General features: G+C 36.7%; 1 long non-coding RNA gene and 1 pseudogene across 3 annotated transcripts; one reads left to right on the top strand and one right to left on the bottom strand.

Annotated features, from left to right (window-relative positions):
• Positions 1-239: 239 nt before the first annotated feature.
• Positions 240-3,378, top strand: LOC139786408 (uncharacterized). 3 transcript variants are annotated; one of them, XR_011722273.1, is made up of 6 exons: positions 240-419; positions 561-725; positions 993-1,189; positions 1,363-1,490; positions 1,747-1,919; positions 2,027-2,200. It is a non-coding gene; the product is annotated as an uncharacterized lncRNA (long non-coding RNA). The 3 variants fall into 3 exon arrangements; XR_011722274.1 differs by adding an exon at positions 2,612-3,378 and having other exon boundaries at positions 243-725; positions 2,027-2,073; XR_011722272.1 differs by having other exon boundaries at positions 245-725.
• A 4,112-nt stretch (positions 3,379-7,490) lies between these two features.
• Positions 7,491-8,884, bottom strand: LOC139786404 (uncharacterized; annotated as a pseudogene).
• Positions 8,885-13,489: the final 4,605 nt, after the last annotated feature.

Below are 13,489 nucleotides of genomic sequence, written 5' to 3'. Positions count from 1 at the left end.
AAGTAGGCTTGATCGACAGCTTGGGGTCGAAATAGGGGGGGGGGGGTTTCTCTTATAATATTCCGCTACGTGCCCTACGAGCGGAGATATTGCGACGCAAAGTCCAAATGTGAAAAATTTTATTTAAGATACTCCTCCTCCTAACGCCGCGATATCTTGATCACGTGATCAGAGAAAATGTCCCTTTCACTTTTTCGCCACTGGCGCGGCGCTTTTGCGCAGTGCAGATATAGTGCGTTCATATACGTGTTTGTACTGCGCGCAGTGCAGATGTACTGCGCGCAGTGCAGATAGTTAGTGCGTTCAGCGTGCTGTCACGTCACAGTCAGTTCACTTAACCTATCGAGAGATACGGTAGTGTCGGAGCGAGACCGACCGTGTGACTCTTTATTATTACGCGACGCGACGATTAATTCAAGGTAATTGTTTTATTTATATTATTATCTATTATTCTATATATTACTGTTATTTTATTTTATTATTATTACTAATACTAACTACGTTTATGCGATATTACTAACTATGCGAGTGTTTACATTTTCTTACAAATATTATTACAGAGAAACGAGTCGGATAGCTACGACGGCACATTCAATACTGTTAACGAGATGCTACCATCTACAGCCGAAGCGTTAAGCGGTTCGGAAACATCAAAGATCAATTTTATATTGACGGCAGGGAGCTCTGATGCCGAGGAGTCCTCCCGTTTACGCGAAGGAATTATCGTAAGTTATTAATTAATTTATTATTGTACTACAAAAGTAACGGCTCGCGTAAAAGTAGTAATAATCAATCTTGATACGTGACGGATATCTCGTAAGTTACGACTTTGAATAGAATATTTTCTCAATACTGAATTCAACATTATGCATTGAGAATTAAAATGTCTTTGCAGATATACTTGAATCGTTTCAAGGATGTAATATTAATACTTCTGTCTGATACTTATATTAATAGCGTTACCTAATAACACATATGTCAAACTTTTACAGCAAATTCCACTTCTGCAGTTTTGGATGGCATTGCTGTATTAACAATGCTGCCGAGAGGTGAAGATTATACAATGACAATTCCTTATGCACATTGCAAAGGCATTCTTATGGAAACGTTGTCTATGGAACTCGGTGGAAAAGTCAACATAATATGTGAGAAAACCGGCTATCAAACTGAATTAGAATTTAAACTTAAGGTAACAAATAGTATATTTTGCTGCTTTTTTGCATAATTACCAAAATTTTTAATAAAATCGCGATTTAAAAGCTGATAGATCTTAATTATTTTTTACGTTACAGTAATAATGTTTAATTATGTTAATTTGATGTTAAAAATAATGTTAATTTAATTATATGATAATATTTTTAGCCGTTTCTTGGCGGTGCGGAATTAATGAACCAAGTTGTGGGACGAATACGCTTAGGAAAGGAAACTTTAGCTACTATTTCAGGATATTGGGATGGATTGATTTTTTAATAACGGACAAGCGGACAGGAGTAAGATTTTAATTTACTGTTATTTGCGCTTTAATTAACACATACGTTTACTATAATCCAGAAAACATTTGTTTAGATAGTTTGAGTACTAAAAACAGCTTCTTAGCAAAAAAGTCAAGACATAGCTTTCAAAAATTAATTTAAAAAATTTCTAGCTAATGTTAGCACCTCATATTAACCACGGATGAAGCTTTTAAAATATATCATTGTGCATATTTAAATTTGATTAATTATGTAAATTACAAAATCATTGCAGATTCTATTATTACAAGCTGAATCACGTTCCTCCTTATCAGTCCTCAAATCTTCTAAGAGGCAGCTATCAAATAACATGCCTTTGACAGAGACTCATGATTCTGGAAGCTCATCTGCAGAGGCACATACTGATTCTAGTCAATCTTTAGGAAAAAGAAGACGTTCAACTGCTAGGTAAGAATATTAAAATATAACAAAAGCATCGTGAATTATTAACTTTATAGTAATGCGCGCAAAATTTATAATCGATGATAATACATAATTAAATATATTTATTTTAGGTTAATTGACATAATGAAAGAAGTAGAGCATCAAGTGATAGAACATGGTGAGAAATTGAATTGTATACAGCAGATTGTAGAACAAGTTGTGAGGAAGCAAAGAGAATCTGGTGAACAGAATCATAACATAAATATGTTCAAGAGTTTTGTGGATACTATACTCATGAAGGTGGAAGCACATAAAATTGCAGGAGCCATGGGCAGAATGCAGAAGCCATATGCGCATGCACTATGGTATCTGCATTCTGCCCATGGCTTCTGAATTTTCAATCTACATAAAAATACATAAGCATAGTTTATGTAGATTGAAAAATCAGAAGCCATGGGCAGAATGCAGATACCATAGCGCATGCGCATATGGCTTCTGCAGTGACTTCTGCATTCTGCTCATGGCTCCTGCAATTTTATGTGCTTCCACCTTTATTGTTATCGTTTTTTCCGTGCAATATTTTGTAAACGTATGGAATAACGATCGTACTAAGGGTTAAGAGATTTAGTAAGATTGTTCTCCATATCTTTTGTGTTATACTCATTTTTTTGAACTATATGTATCACTCGTTTTCCTATTCCCTAAAATTCTTGCAGCGTGGTGTCGGTACTTCATGATCATGGTGAAGTGGATCATTTTGCAGAAGAAATATAATGATATAATTTTTATTCCAAACACGATATATATATAATATATATGTGACGCATTCTCATTGATATATTGCAGAAGTAAGAAAATTCAAGTACAGGAACTAACAATCTATATGAGTTTATACTGTATATAGGGCTTAAGTATAATACTGTAAGAGCTATAACAGTTCTCGAATTATTAATGTAATTTTTATTGCAACCAGCCAGTACCAAATTGTAATATAATCACGTTATTGTTGTAAAAATATTGTTCAGATGTTACTTTCGCAGCTAATTTATTATAAATCCCGCTATATTTAAATCTGTATTAATATATGATGTATAATAGCATATTGTAATTTGATTCTAATGTGATATCAAATTTATAATAATCTATATTAAGCTGTTTCATTTATATTTTTAAATCGATTATCTTTGTTACGACTATCAATTAATTTGTGTCGAAATATTCTACGTAATATTGATACAAATTTTCTCTAAAACTTCGGTATAGAAAGCTTATGATACTTTATATATTTTATTTATCTCTAAGCTTGTCATGTGATATCTCGATAATGTAACAATAGTATCAGACTTGTACATATAAAAGAATCTATCCAATTCGCTTGACTTACATCGGATACAACACAATTTTTTTTAAATCAATAAATAAGCATATTTATGTAATTTTTGGAAACTTTAAACTCAATAAAATAGTATAGTTTAATAAACTATTCTGTGACATGTAGTTACCTAATTATGTAGTTACAAATTACGCGTGGATGAATTATTTAAAAATTATAAAACGTGTAATAACTCGCCAAAAAGCTTTTTGGTATATTAATTTATAATAATACTTTTTAATTGTATTAAAAAATAGTTTTTTATCTGGTCATTGTCTATCCATATATTTTTTTGTTATAATGATGTGTTTTTGGCTGTAATTTGTTTTTTGGTAAAGAGAAAGAAGCGAAGCTTTTCTTGATATATTTATATAAGCTATTATCTCTATCTCTATATCTCTAAGCTAATCAATAATATATGCACAAAGGAAAATACATATGTTAAAATCCAAGCTAAACGCGCATGTAAATTTATATGTGTAATATAATTAAAATTGACCTTTTCGAAGAGACTATCATTTTAGTCAATTTATCAAAATAATGCTATTGTAGTTACAATTTGTTAAAAATAAATTACTAGTTTTATATATTTTTTGACAGAAAGTTACAATTGGGTAAGAATTTTAAGAATGTTATATACGTGACTTATTTTATACATTAAATATGATTTTATTACGAATATTTTATAAAAAAATAGTTTATTTTGCACAGTTTCCAACTTAAATCACTATCTTATTTACGTTGAAAGTGTTACATTTTTATAAAACAGATATATTTTGCAAAGTATACAAAAGAGATTTATTATATTTTTTGACAGAAAGTTACAATTGGGTAAGATCTATCTATACTGTCTGCCTCTGCCTCTGCCTCGTCTAATGCCCCAATGATAGTTTGGTGATGAAAGTCTGTACAGAAAGGCCATAAATCTTTCTTCTTGCCGCCGTATCCCCGCGGCTCTGCCTCTTGGTCTTTGAACTGTAAAATAATATGTATATTGTATAAGAAATTTTATGAATTAAATACATATAATATGAATTAAATTTATATATAACGAGAAGATATTTATTAATTTCGATAAACATATTACCTTGTCTATTATCTTCGGCATCGAAATAAGCAGCGGCACGATTGGCGACGACGGGACCAGCGGCGACGGGGCCAGCGGCGACAGGTCCACCGGCGACGGGACGGTTGGCGAGGACGGAACCAGCGGCGACGGGACGGTTGGCGAGGACGGAACCAGCGGCGACAGGTCCGCTGGCGACGGAACGGTTGGCGAGGACGGAACCAGCGGCGACAGGTCCGCCGGCGACGGGACGGTTGGCAAGGACGGAACCAGCGGCGATAGGTCCGCCGGCGACGGGACGGTTGGCGACGACGGAACCAGCGGTGATAGGTCCGCCGGCGACGGGACGGTTGGCGACGACGGAACCGCCGGCGACAGGTCCGGCGTCGACGACGGGATGGTCGGGAACGGAACCGCCGGCGACAGGTCCGGCGTCGACGACGGGATGGTCGGCAACGGAACCGCCGGCGACAGGTCCGGCGTCGACGACGGGATGGTCGGCAACGGAACCGCTGGCGACGGGACGGTTTTCTTCCAACGATAATTCTAGCGCGAATTCGTTTAGTTCGTCATAGTCTAGATCCATCTGAAATAAAATAAAAATAGCAACATTGTAATTGTGTGAAATATATATATATTTATTTAATTTAGAAGGCAGTACTTACATTTTCGATTTCCCTCAGTATGAAAATGTTGGCTAAACAAGGTAGGCACGAGACCGGAGATGAGCACGAGATCAGCGGCGACGGTACCGGTGGTAACGTGTGAAAAATGCGCGAACTCGGACGATCGTAGTAGTACATCCGGTCTTTAATGGCCAGTCTACAATGAGCCGTTAGTCGTTAGTCAGATGTCGGAAGCGAGTCGGAACAAAGTCGTAAACGTATCGTAAGGCAATCGGAAGTCTGTAATCGGCGGTCGTAAGCGATTGGCCAAATGCCATCTTTTACAACTTATGACTTAGGATTAGGTTATGACTGACCAATTAGAGAACGATATGCATCTGCCATTTTTATCGAGACATATGGAGGTTTGGATCGTTTGGGAATTGGGAGGTTAATTGCAAGTAAAGGTTGTTGATAAGAACAACGTGCTTCTTATATCTGTTGTGATCTGTTGTAATTGTGAACGTAAGTAACGCAGAGAAAAACGTGATATAAAAGGCTATATTGTACAATAGTCTTTCACGACACGTTTTTCTCTGTACAATGTTATTGCACAATAACCTTTCACGACACGTTTTTCTGTACTTTACGTACAGAAACGCTGCGATAGACATTTTATTATCGGTCATCCTTTGCTTCAGTAGTGTTTCAACGAAAATGGAACTCGCGCAACCCGAGGAGATTAATGATTTGGAGCTTATCAAGCTTGTTGAAGCAAACCAGTGCTTGTATGCTAAAAATATACGAGAGTACAAAAATGTTGACAAAAGGGAAATATGGGCTCAAATAGGGGCTGCCCTGACAAAAAAAAGAACAGGTAAGTTAATTTGAAAACATGGTAGAACTGTACAATTTGTCAAGTCAGGTCTTGTCATGACTTCTCTCATACTAGGTGAACAGGCTCAGAAACGATGGGAAAGCTTGAGGACTATGTGGTCTCGTCAACATAAGAAATATCATGAGCAAGGACGGTCAGGGTCAGGTGCCAGTCAGGATTCCCAGGAATTTCAATATTATGGCGAAATGTCATTCCTCGTCCGACATTATATCCCACGGCAGTAAGTACAGTATATTTTCTCTTATTGTGTTTTTCAGGCTATATACAGTATTCATTATATCTTTAGAACAAAGTCAAACATGAAGCGACCTTCATCATCAACTCCTACTTCCAAATCTAGTGGATTCCAGCCGATAGTCATCAATATACCATCAAGTCAATGTAGGACAGAGGAACGTGACACGAATTGTGAAACAGACATGCCTGAAAGTATGTCAAGCGGTAAGTATTTTGGATAAAGATGTTTTTGTTAGCATTATATTTTTCAATGTTCTTAATCATTCTTTACTCATTTTTTAACAGATGACAGCTGCTTCTTATCAGTACCAGTACTGTCACCATCACAGCAATTAGCGATTGAAATCCAATCTGACACTGATGAGTGTGTTCCTTTCATTCCTACAGCAAAAAAAGTACTGAAAGAAGTGCCTTCTGGCAACAAAATTTTGCAACAGAAGTTCAAACGGCAAATTAACCGTGAGATAAAAGTTCCAGAGCCAGATCAGTTCTCCAAGAACCCTGGCGAAAATAAGCAAGCCTTATAGAGCGTTGACAAACGTTTGGTGAGGGTTTTCTGAGCGTTTATACGCTTTCAAACGTTGTAAGAACGCTTACACAACGCTGTTGGGTTGTAAACGCTTTCGGAACGCTTATCAAACGCTGTATAAAACGTTTCATAAAAATTCTGTAATGCTAAGCCAACGCTTTTCAGAGAACGCTTAGTGAACGCTGATACAACTTCGTATAGAGAGTTTGCTGTCAGACTTTACAAACGTTTATCAAACGCTTTTCCCAACGCCGTAAGACAAGCGTTTTCCCTTTGCTCAGCAAACGCTCTTCTAATGCGGCGAATTGTAGGGCGTTTGTGCAAACGGTTTGAGAACGCTTAAGAAACGCTTTATCCGGCGTTGTAACACGAGCGTTTTCCCTCCTGTATCAAAAGCTGTATAAAACGTTTCGTGAAAGTTCTGTAATGCTAAGCCAACGCTTTTCAGAGAACGCTTAGTGAACGCTGATACAACTTCGTATAGAGAATTTGCCGTCAGACTTTACAAACGTTTATCAAACGCTTTTCCCAACGCCGTAAGACAAGCGTTTTTCCTTTGCTCAGCAAACGCTTTTCCAATGCAACGAATTGTAGGACGTTTATGCAGACGGTTTGAAAAAGCCTAAGAAACGCTTTTCTGCCAGTACGGCTTGAATATGTATTATACATATGCATATTTTATGATAACATTCTCTTTCCGTTTTTCATGTAGTAAACCTTTTTCTAATTTTTACTCATGTAGGGAGGGGAGGGGGCAAAGTCAAGGTAAAAGAAAGAGATCAACTTATCCTAAAATTAAATACAATACTTTATTTGCAAAATAAAGTGTAAAACTTATATATAAAACCTATATATTGCAAAATACGCGTCAATTAAAAAGTTTTATTTTTAATCTCCATGACAGCCAAAAGGCAGTCCACACAGGTAGGTATTACTAGGTAAATTCATCACAACACAGGGTTGTTTGATGAGTGACAGTTTGATGCATAACATTTTCCCAATTCTTTTCATTTTGAGGACATGTTTCAAAGTCACGTAATCGTTTTGAACCAATAAACGCCTACAGCATTTAATCGTTTGCACAAGAAGTAAAATTTCACCCAATGGCGACATGGCAATGTATTTTATTTGTACAACTTTCCCATCTCTTAGGATAGCATAAGAATCGTTGTTCTTCTTCTTATCAACATATTGAGAGGAGGTGTACCTAATTCCATTATATAATAATCTATTAAAAAAGGTTAAATCCTTAGCGTCAAAATTCCCAAAACGGAGAAAACACTGATGCTCTTCTTCACACAAAATCGAAACATGCTGTCCCTTCCCTAAGAGAAGTGCTCCATTAGAACGCACAAAATATCTAAGCTTCTTATTCAAAACTCTTTCTGCAAAATCAATAGTACTTTCAGATGACACAATCTCCTCACATAGAGTATATAGTGAATTGAACATAAGAAACTTACGAGCTATCTGTAAAGTAACCTGAAACGGACTCTGGTATAATTGTAGTAAATGTCTATTTTGTCCTTCATAGCAAAATGCATTGTGTGTCCACAAGGGACCCCAGTTTATGACACATTTGCACACGTGAGTAAGAAGATGAAGGTTGTAGATTGTGTGTTTAGGTTCAAAATATTTTTGAAAGTAATAGCAGTACCGAAGGAACAGGTTGTGCGCCTCCTCAATTTCAGTGCGAGATACAGAATGTTGAAGGAGAATATTAGTTGCTTGGGAGAGCATAGCGAGATGGGCCAAGTATTTGTCTTTAAGAAGACCTTGCAAACATGGTATGCAATAAAACAAAAGCCACGACCTCCATTCTGAAGCTTTCCACTTACAACAGTGTTCGATTGAACGAGGACTTCTAGTTATTCCTGTTGGAGGTTGTATGCTGAGAAGACGGCCATCTATTGTGTCTGTCAAATTTTTTAAAGCTATACTGTCTGTCATACCTATCCAACATTTCTTTTTAGTAGAATCAAACAAGTATTCCATATGAGATTTTATTACACCTAACAGAATGGCATGCATGTAATCTACGACAAAACCCCAAATCAAATCAAAATAGAGGAGATTCATCAAAATAGACGGGCCCTTCACACCCTTGTAATGCCGCTTGTCTATACGTGTTTCATTTTTTCTTTCATGAGCTCTACTTGCATCCTGATAAGTGGATTCTGCCGTTCTGTCATCTGCTCTCTCAGAGAGGACATTAAAACACCTCGATCTTGGGCCTGTTTTCTCCTGCTTCTCATAACAGAATGTGCAGCCATAAAATGCATGGAAAGACTGCATGTTGAGAAGCTGCCACCGTGCAACAGAATCAGTTACAGCACATAAAGGGATGACCTTACTGATAACCTCTTTTCCCTCGTGATTCCAAGAAAAACCCTCAGAGGAGAGTTTGTTTGCTTCTTTAACAAAGGGTTGCAAGAAAACCATTTGATTAGGATCTTTAGGTCCAACATATAGCCCAGCAAGAAGCATATACCTGCCACGGTCTTTAAATGGGAATTCATTGATCGTTACATAAATAGGCCACAATGATTTACCGGTCGACTTCCCAGTTTGTACACCGTCCGTAAAGAAAGAAAATGAAAAATTGAAAGGGGAGGAGAGTATTCCTCCAGGAACATAGTGCTTTTTGTACTGCTCCCCGTCGTATATATCCTCAAAAGCATCAGAGTGCTCTTTCTTGCGATTAAATCTGTGGTTTAGCAATAAGGATGCTATACGTGAATCACTTACTAATTTTTTCAATTGCGATTCTAATGATATGGACAAGAAAAAGTTTGACGGCTTAGACACATCTACATTACCAGCACAATAAGAACATTGCACACATTCTGGCAAACAACTCTTTTGCCCTAAGTACACTTCACATGTTGGGCAATAAATGTGATAAGATATGCTCTCCGTTTCTTTCTCTATGTGTTGAAAGTACTTGTACTTTGTTTCTGGAAGATCCTCCTTGTTGTGAATTGAGTTGACCATTTGCAGAATGTCAAGTTGTGCCTCCCATGATAAATTATGCCTCACTCCTAACACAAGGCACATGAAAACAACATCACCAACTGTAGTGTTTGTGCAATCGCATAATTTCTCTGACAGTTTCTTCTTCTCTGTTTCAACACTGATGTGATCAATAGGATCTGTTGAGGTTGAGGTATCAATGGCCAAGGAATTTTGCTTTGATGATGACATAGACCTTGAGTCTCTCTCTGATGATGAAGCAGACTCTAGATCCTTTGTTGATGAATCACAGGTAATCTCTCTAATTTCTTCATTACTGTCAGATGAAATACCAGTTGTAGTTGTTTCTGTCACGTTAGTGATTAGTTTATTTATTCCATTAGAGTAGCTCTAAAAAGAAGAATAAAATGCAAAATGAAAACAGTAATTAAGAAAACGGGGATTCTTATTCTACTACTATGTAATATTAAGAATAATTGAAAAAAATTATTGCATACCTGCAATGAATATGATGCACATGAGTCATCTGCAACTCTATTCACAGATCCACCTATCCTCTCAACGTCATTCTGTGAAGATAAAGCTGTTGTAAATGATATTATATTCTGAAACGAAATAACATTTGCAGTGAAAAAAAATGTTACACTTTGGAACTTTCACACACAAAATTAGTATATTTATATTATTTTACTTGGTTGATTCGGTATCAAGTGTACACCGAAAACATTACCAAACCGTCACATTTTGGGTTAGCAAGGATACAATTAAATAATAAATAATAACCCGGTAAAAAATTTTTCATGTATATAAAAGCATGTAAAAATATATAGAATTATATATCAAAAATGTCCATGCATGATTTTACATTGTATATTTCTATATAATTTTACATAATTCTATATAATTCTATATAATTCTGATATATAAATCTATAGATTTAAACATGCTTTCACATATAAAAAATTTTTTAGCGGGAAAAAATTGCTTATATATAATCATATGTAATTAAATATAATTATATTTAATTATACATAATTATATCTAATGATAAATGAGCAATATTTACCGGGACCTGGTCAGGATTGTCACAGTTTTGAGATTCCGACAACACTATTCGTCCTGCAGCTCGTTGTCGCCGACGGCAAGCGGTGGAGCGAGGGATATTTTCATCAGTAAACAAAAAACGTTTGTAGCGTTTCATTTTCGTGTAATTGTCTTGATCGACAACGATTCTTTTTTAACTGATCGATAATGAATTCAGTCTGAGTGTTACGCGATCACTGGCTGTGTTGACGTTCCGTAAAGTAAGATGCGTGCATCGCGGCAACTACGTTTGTGATTGGTCGCTTGACTTGCCTGGCCATCTTTGGAGCTGTACAGCTCGAAGGCCATAAAAGAAGAAGAAGAAGAAGTCGCTTGACTTGCGATTTATAAAGCGTTGACAAACATTTGATGAAGGTTTTCTGAGCGTTTATACGCTTTCAAACGTTGTAAGAACGCTTACACAACGCTTTTGGATTGTAAACGCTTTTGGAACGCTTATCAAACGCTGTATAAAACGTTTCGTGAAAGTTCTGCAACGCTGAGGCAACGCTTTTCAGTGTTCTGCACATCGACGTGTGCGGTGATTGGCGGATCAGCAAGGCGACGCCACTGACACTGAGGCGGCCGGCAGTCGTTGGTTGTATCGGCATTTCTGTTATCGGCATCGACGCCATTCAACATTCAACACCACGTTTCGTTTGCGTTTACAATTAGCTTTAGAGTTCCCAGTAAAGTCATGAATCCAGTTGACAATTCCGGGTGGTACGCGCTGGTTAAATATAAAAGTGGCAATGAAACAGAGGTACTGCCAATACAGAAAATTAAATCAAAAATCGGAAAAGGTGAACGAGTATCATTTAATCCGAAGTCCTTAACGGACTTCGAGAGAATGAAATTTTATACTGTTAACACCACGCACGGCAGCCAGGACGGGAAAGAACACAAGTGGTATGCCCACATCGGCTTGCTTGCTGGTAAGTAATATTCTCTTATAAGCCTAGCCTATAAAACCATAACCTAAAAATGATGATAAATTGTGCAAAGATGATTGAATCCCGCTCAGCTAGTATTTTTGTCTCTGAAATCACTCAAAGGTGGTCTTTTCAGCCATTTGTTTCCAGTTAACAAAAGCAATTCAATTTAGTTTTTACTTTTTGTTTTACAGAATCTCGAGAGGCATTGGAAAGTGCTATGGTTAGGAAGAGAATAAGGTGGCCCATTGTATTGGATGGAGATCAGTCAGAACCGAACAGTACTGATAATGATAATGCTGTGTCAAAAGAAGGTAATCTAACCATCACGAGCAATCGTGATTTAAATGTAAGTATAATTTTTGCAAATGTTAGACATATGGCAATTTAGCTGTACTAATACATCTTTTTTTCTTTCAGAAAAATAAAAAAAAGACAAAGAAACAGGCTACCGATGCAGTCCATGCCCAATTATTAGCATCGAGGAGTCTGTATGAAAGTTCTACAACTCATGCACCAGTCACTGCAGATGATGATATTACGTGTTTGTTGCGAGAGAATGCAGAATTGAAATCTGCATTGCAAGCAGAACAGAAGAAAAATATACCTGGAGAAGTGAGGGAAGATCAGAACATTGCAAACATTCTGCAAGAATGTTTGCAAAAGATTGAAACAAAAGTGGAACAAATTCAAGACCAATTTCAGAAGCAATTGGACTCAGTGGGAAAGGCAAACATGGAGAAATTAAAGGAGTTAGATGGAAAAATGACAAAAATAGAAGACTGGATGAGTAAGTTTCCACAACCTTATCCGCAATATGTGCAACATTGGTTGAACAGTTTACCCGAAAATGAAAATATTGAATATTTATCATGTTAATATTGACTTCTTACTTGGTAATAATAAATAATAACATTAATACTAATTTAGAAAAGTATATAACAGGTGTTTATAATAAACCATTACTAATTATCTTGGAAACACAGCACTTTTAAGAAAAATTGTCCCCTGAAATTAGATAACTCTTGACGGGCAATTTTTCTGAAAAGTACCGGGTTTCCGAGAAGCAAAATTGCGATGCTTTATTTTCAATGCGCGGTATAATAAAAAAATTAGCATACTTTCCAAGGCGGCTATAATTACAAAGTTTACTTGAGTGCTGATTATGATATTTTCATGGAAGTAGGGTGTGACAACTGTTGAAGTCATAATGTATGACGCAAGAAATATAATACATGATTGCCTCAGATATCGAAACGTAACAGGTCTGGAAAACGTTGATGTGAACTATGCGATTCACTTCAACATGCAAAGGTTATTATGCAATATAATGCTCCACATGTTATTTATGTTATATATCAAATATAACATCCTATATAGAAATGCGGCCACCGTCTTCTGCCAGTTTAGCTTCCAGCAGTGGTGCTTCATCAGACACAGAGGAAAAGGTGAGTGAATTGCCACTCCGTGAGTGAGGTTAAAGGAGTTTGTCTGTGACAGACTTTTGATTTGCTTCCCATTCATCTAATTATTCTAATTTTATTAACTTCATGTGTTCTTCCCAACCAGGTACCTCTTGGAGATGGAGTTTTCTGCTCCAAAGCTGCTTATAGTAAATTGATAAATGTGGAAGAGAGCCATGCTGACTGGGCATATGCTCTGCTCAAAGGAGTCTTTGGAGATAAAGCACATCGTATGAGGGTGCGAATTAGCAGCAAATGTTCTGAGAACGAGAAGTTTCCTCAAAACTTCCTCATGGTGGCCAAGTGTATGTGACTGGTTGACATAGAGTTTTTAAAATTATACGATAATTTTAGAGTATACTGAATAGATTTTTTGTTTTTACAGACCTGCACCGCAATTGGCTTATCAAACAGACAATTCGGGATAACAGTGGGC

The sequence above is a fragment of the Temnothorax nylanderi genome, unplaced genomic scaffold (genome assembly GCF_030848795.1).
Source record: "Temnothorax nylanderi isolate EJ_2023f unplaced genomic scaffold, tnyl_v1.0 TNYL_tig1029_pilon, whole genome shotgun sequence".
In the NCBI taxonomy this organism is placed as follows: Eukaryota; Metazoa; Arthropoda; class Insecta; order Hymenoptera; family Formicidae; genus Temnothorax; species Temnothorax nylanderi.
The sequence above is the reverse complement of the archived record's forward strand: the minus strand, read 5'-3'. Positions and strand labels throughout refer to the sequence as shown.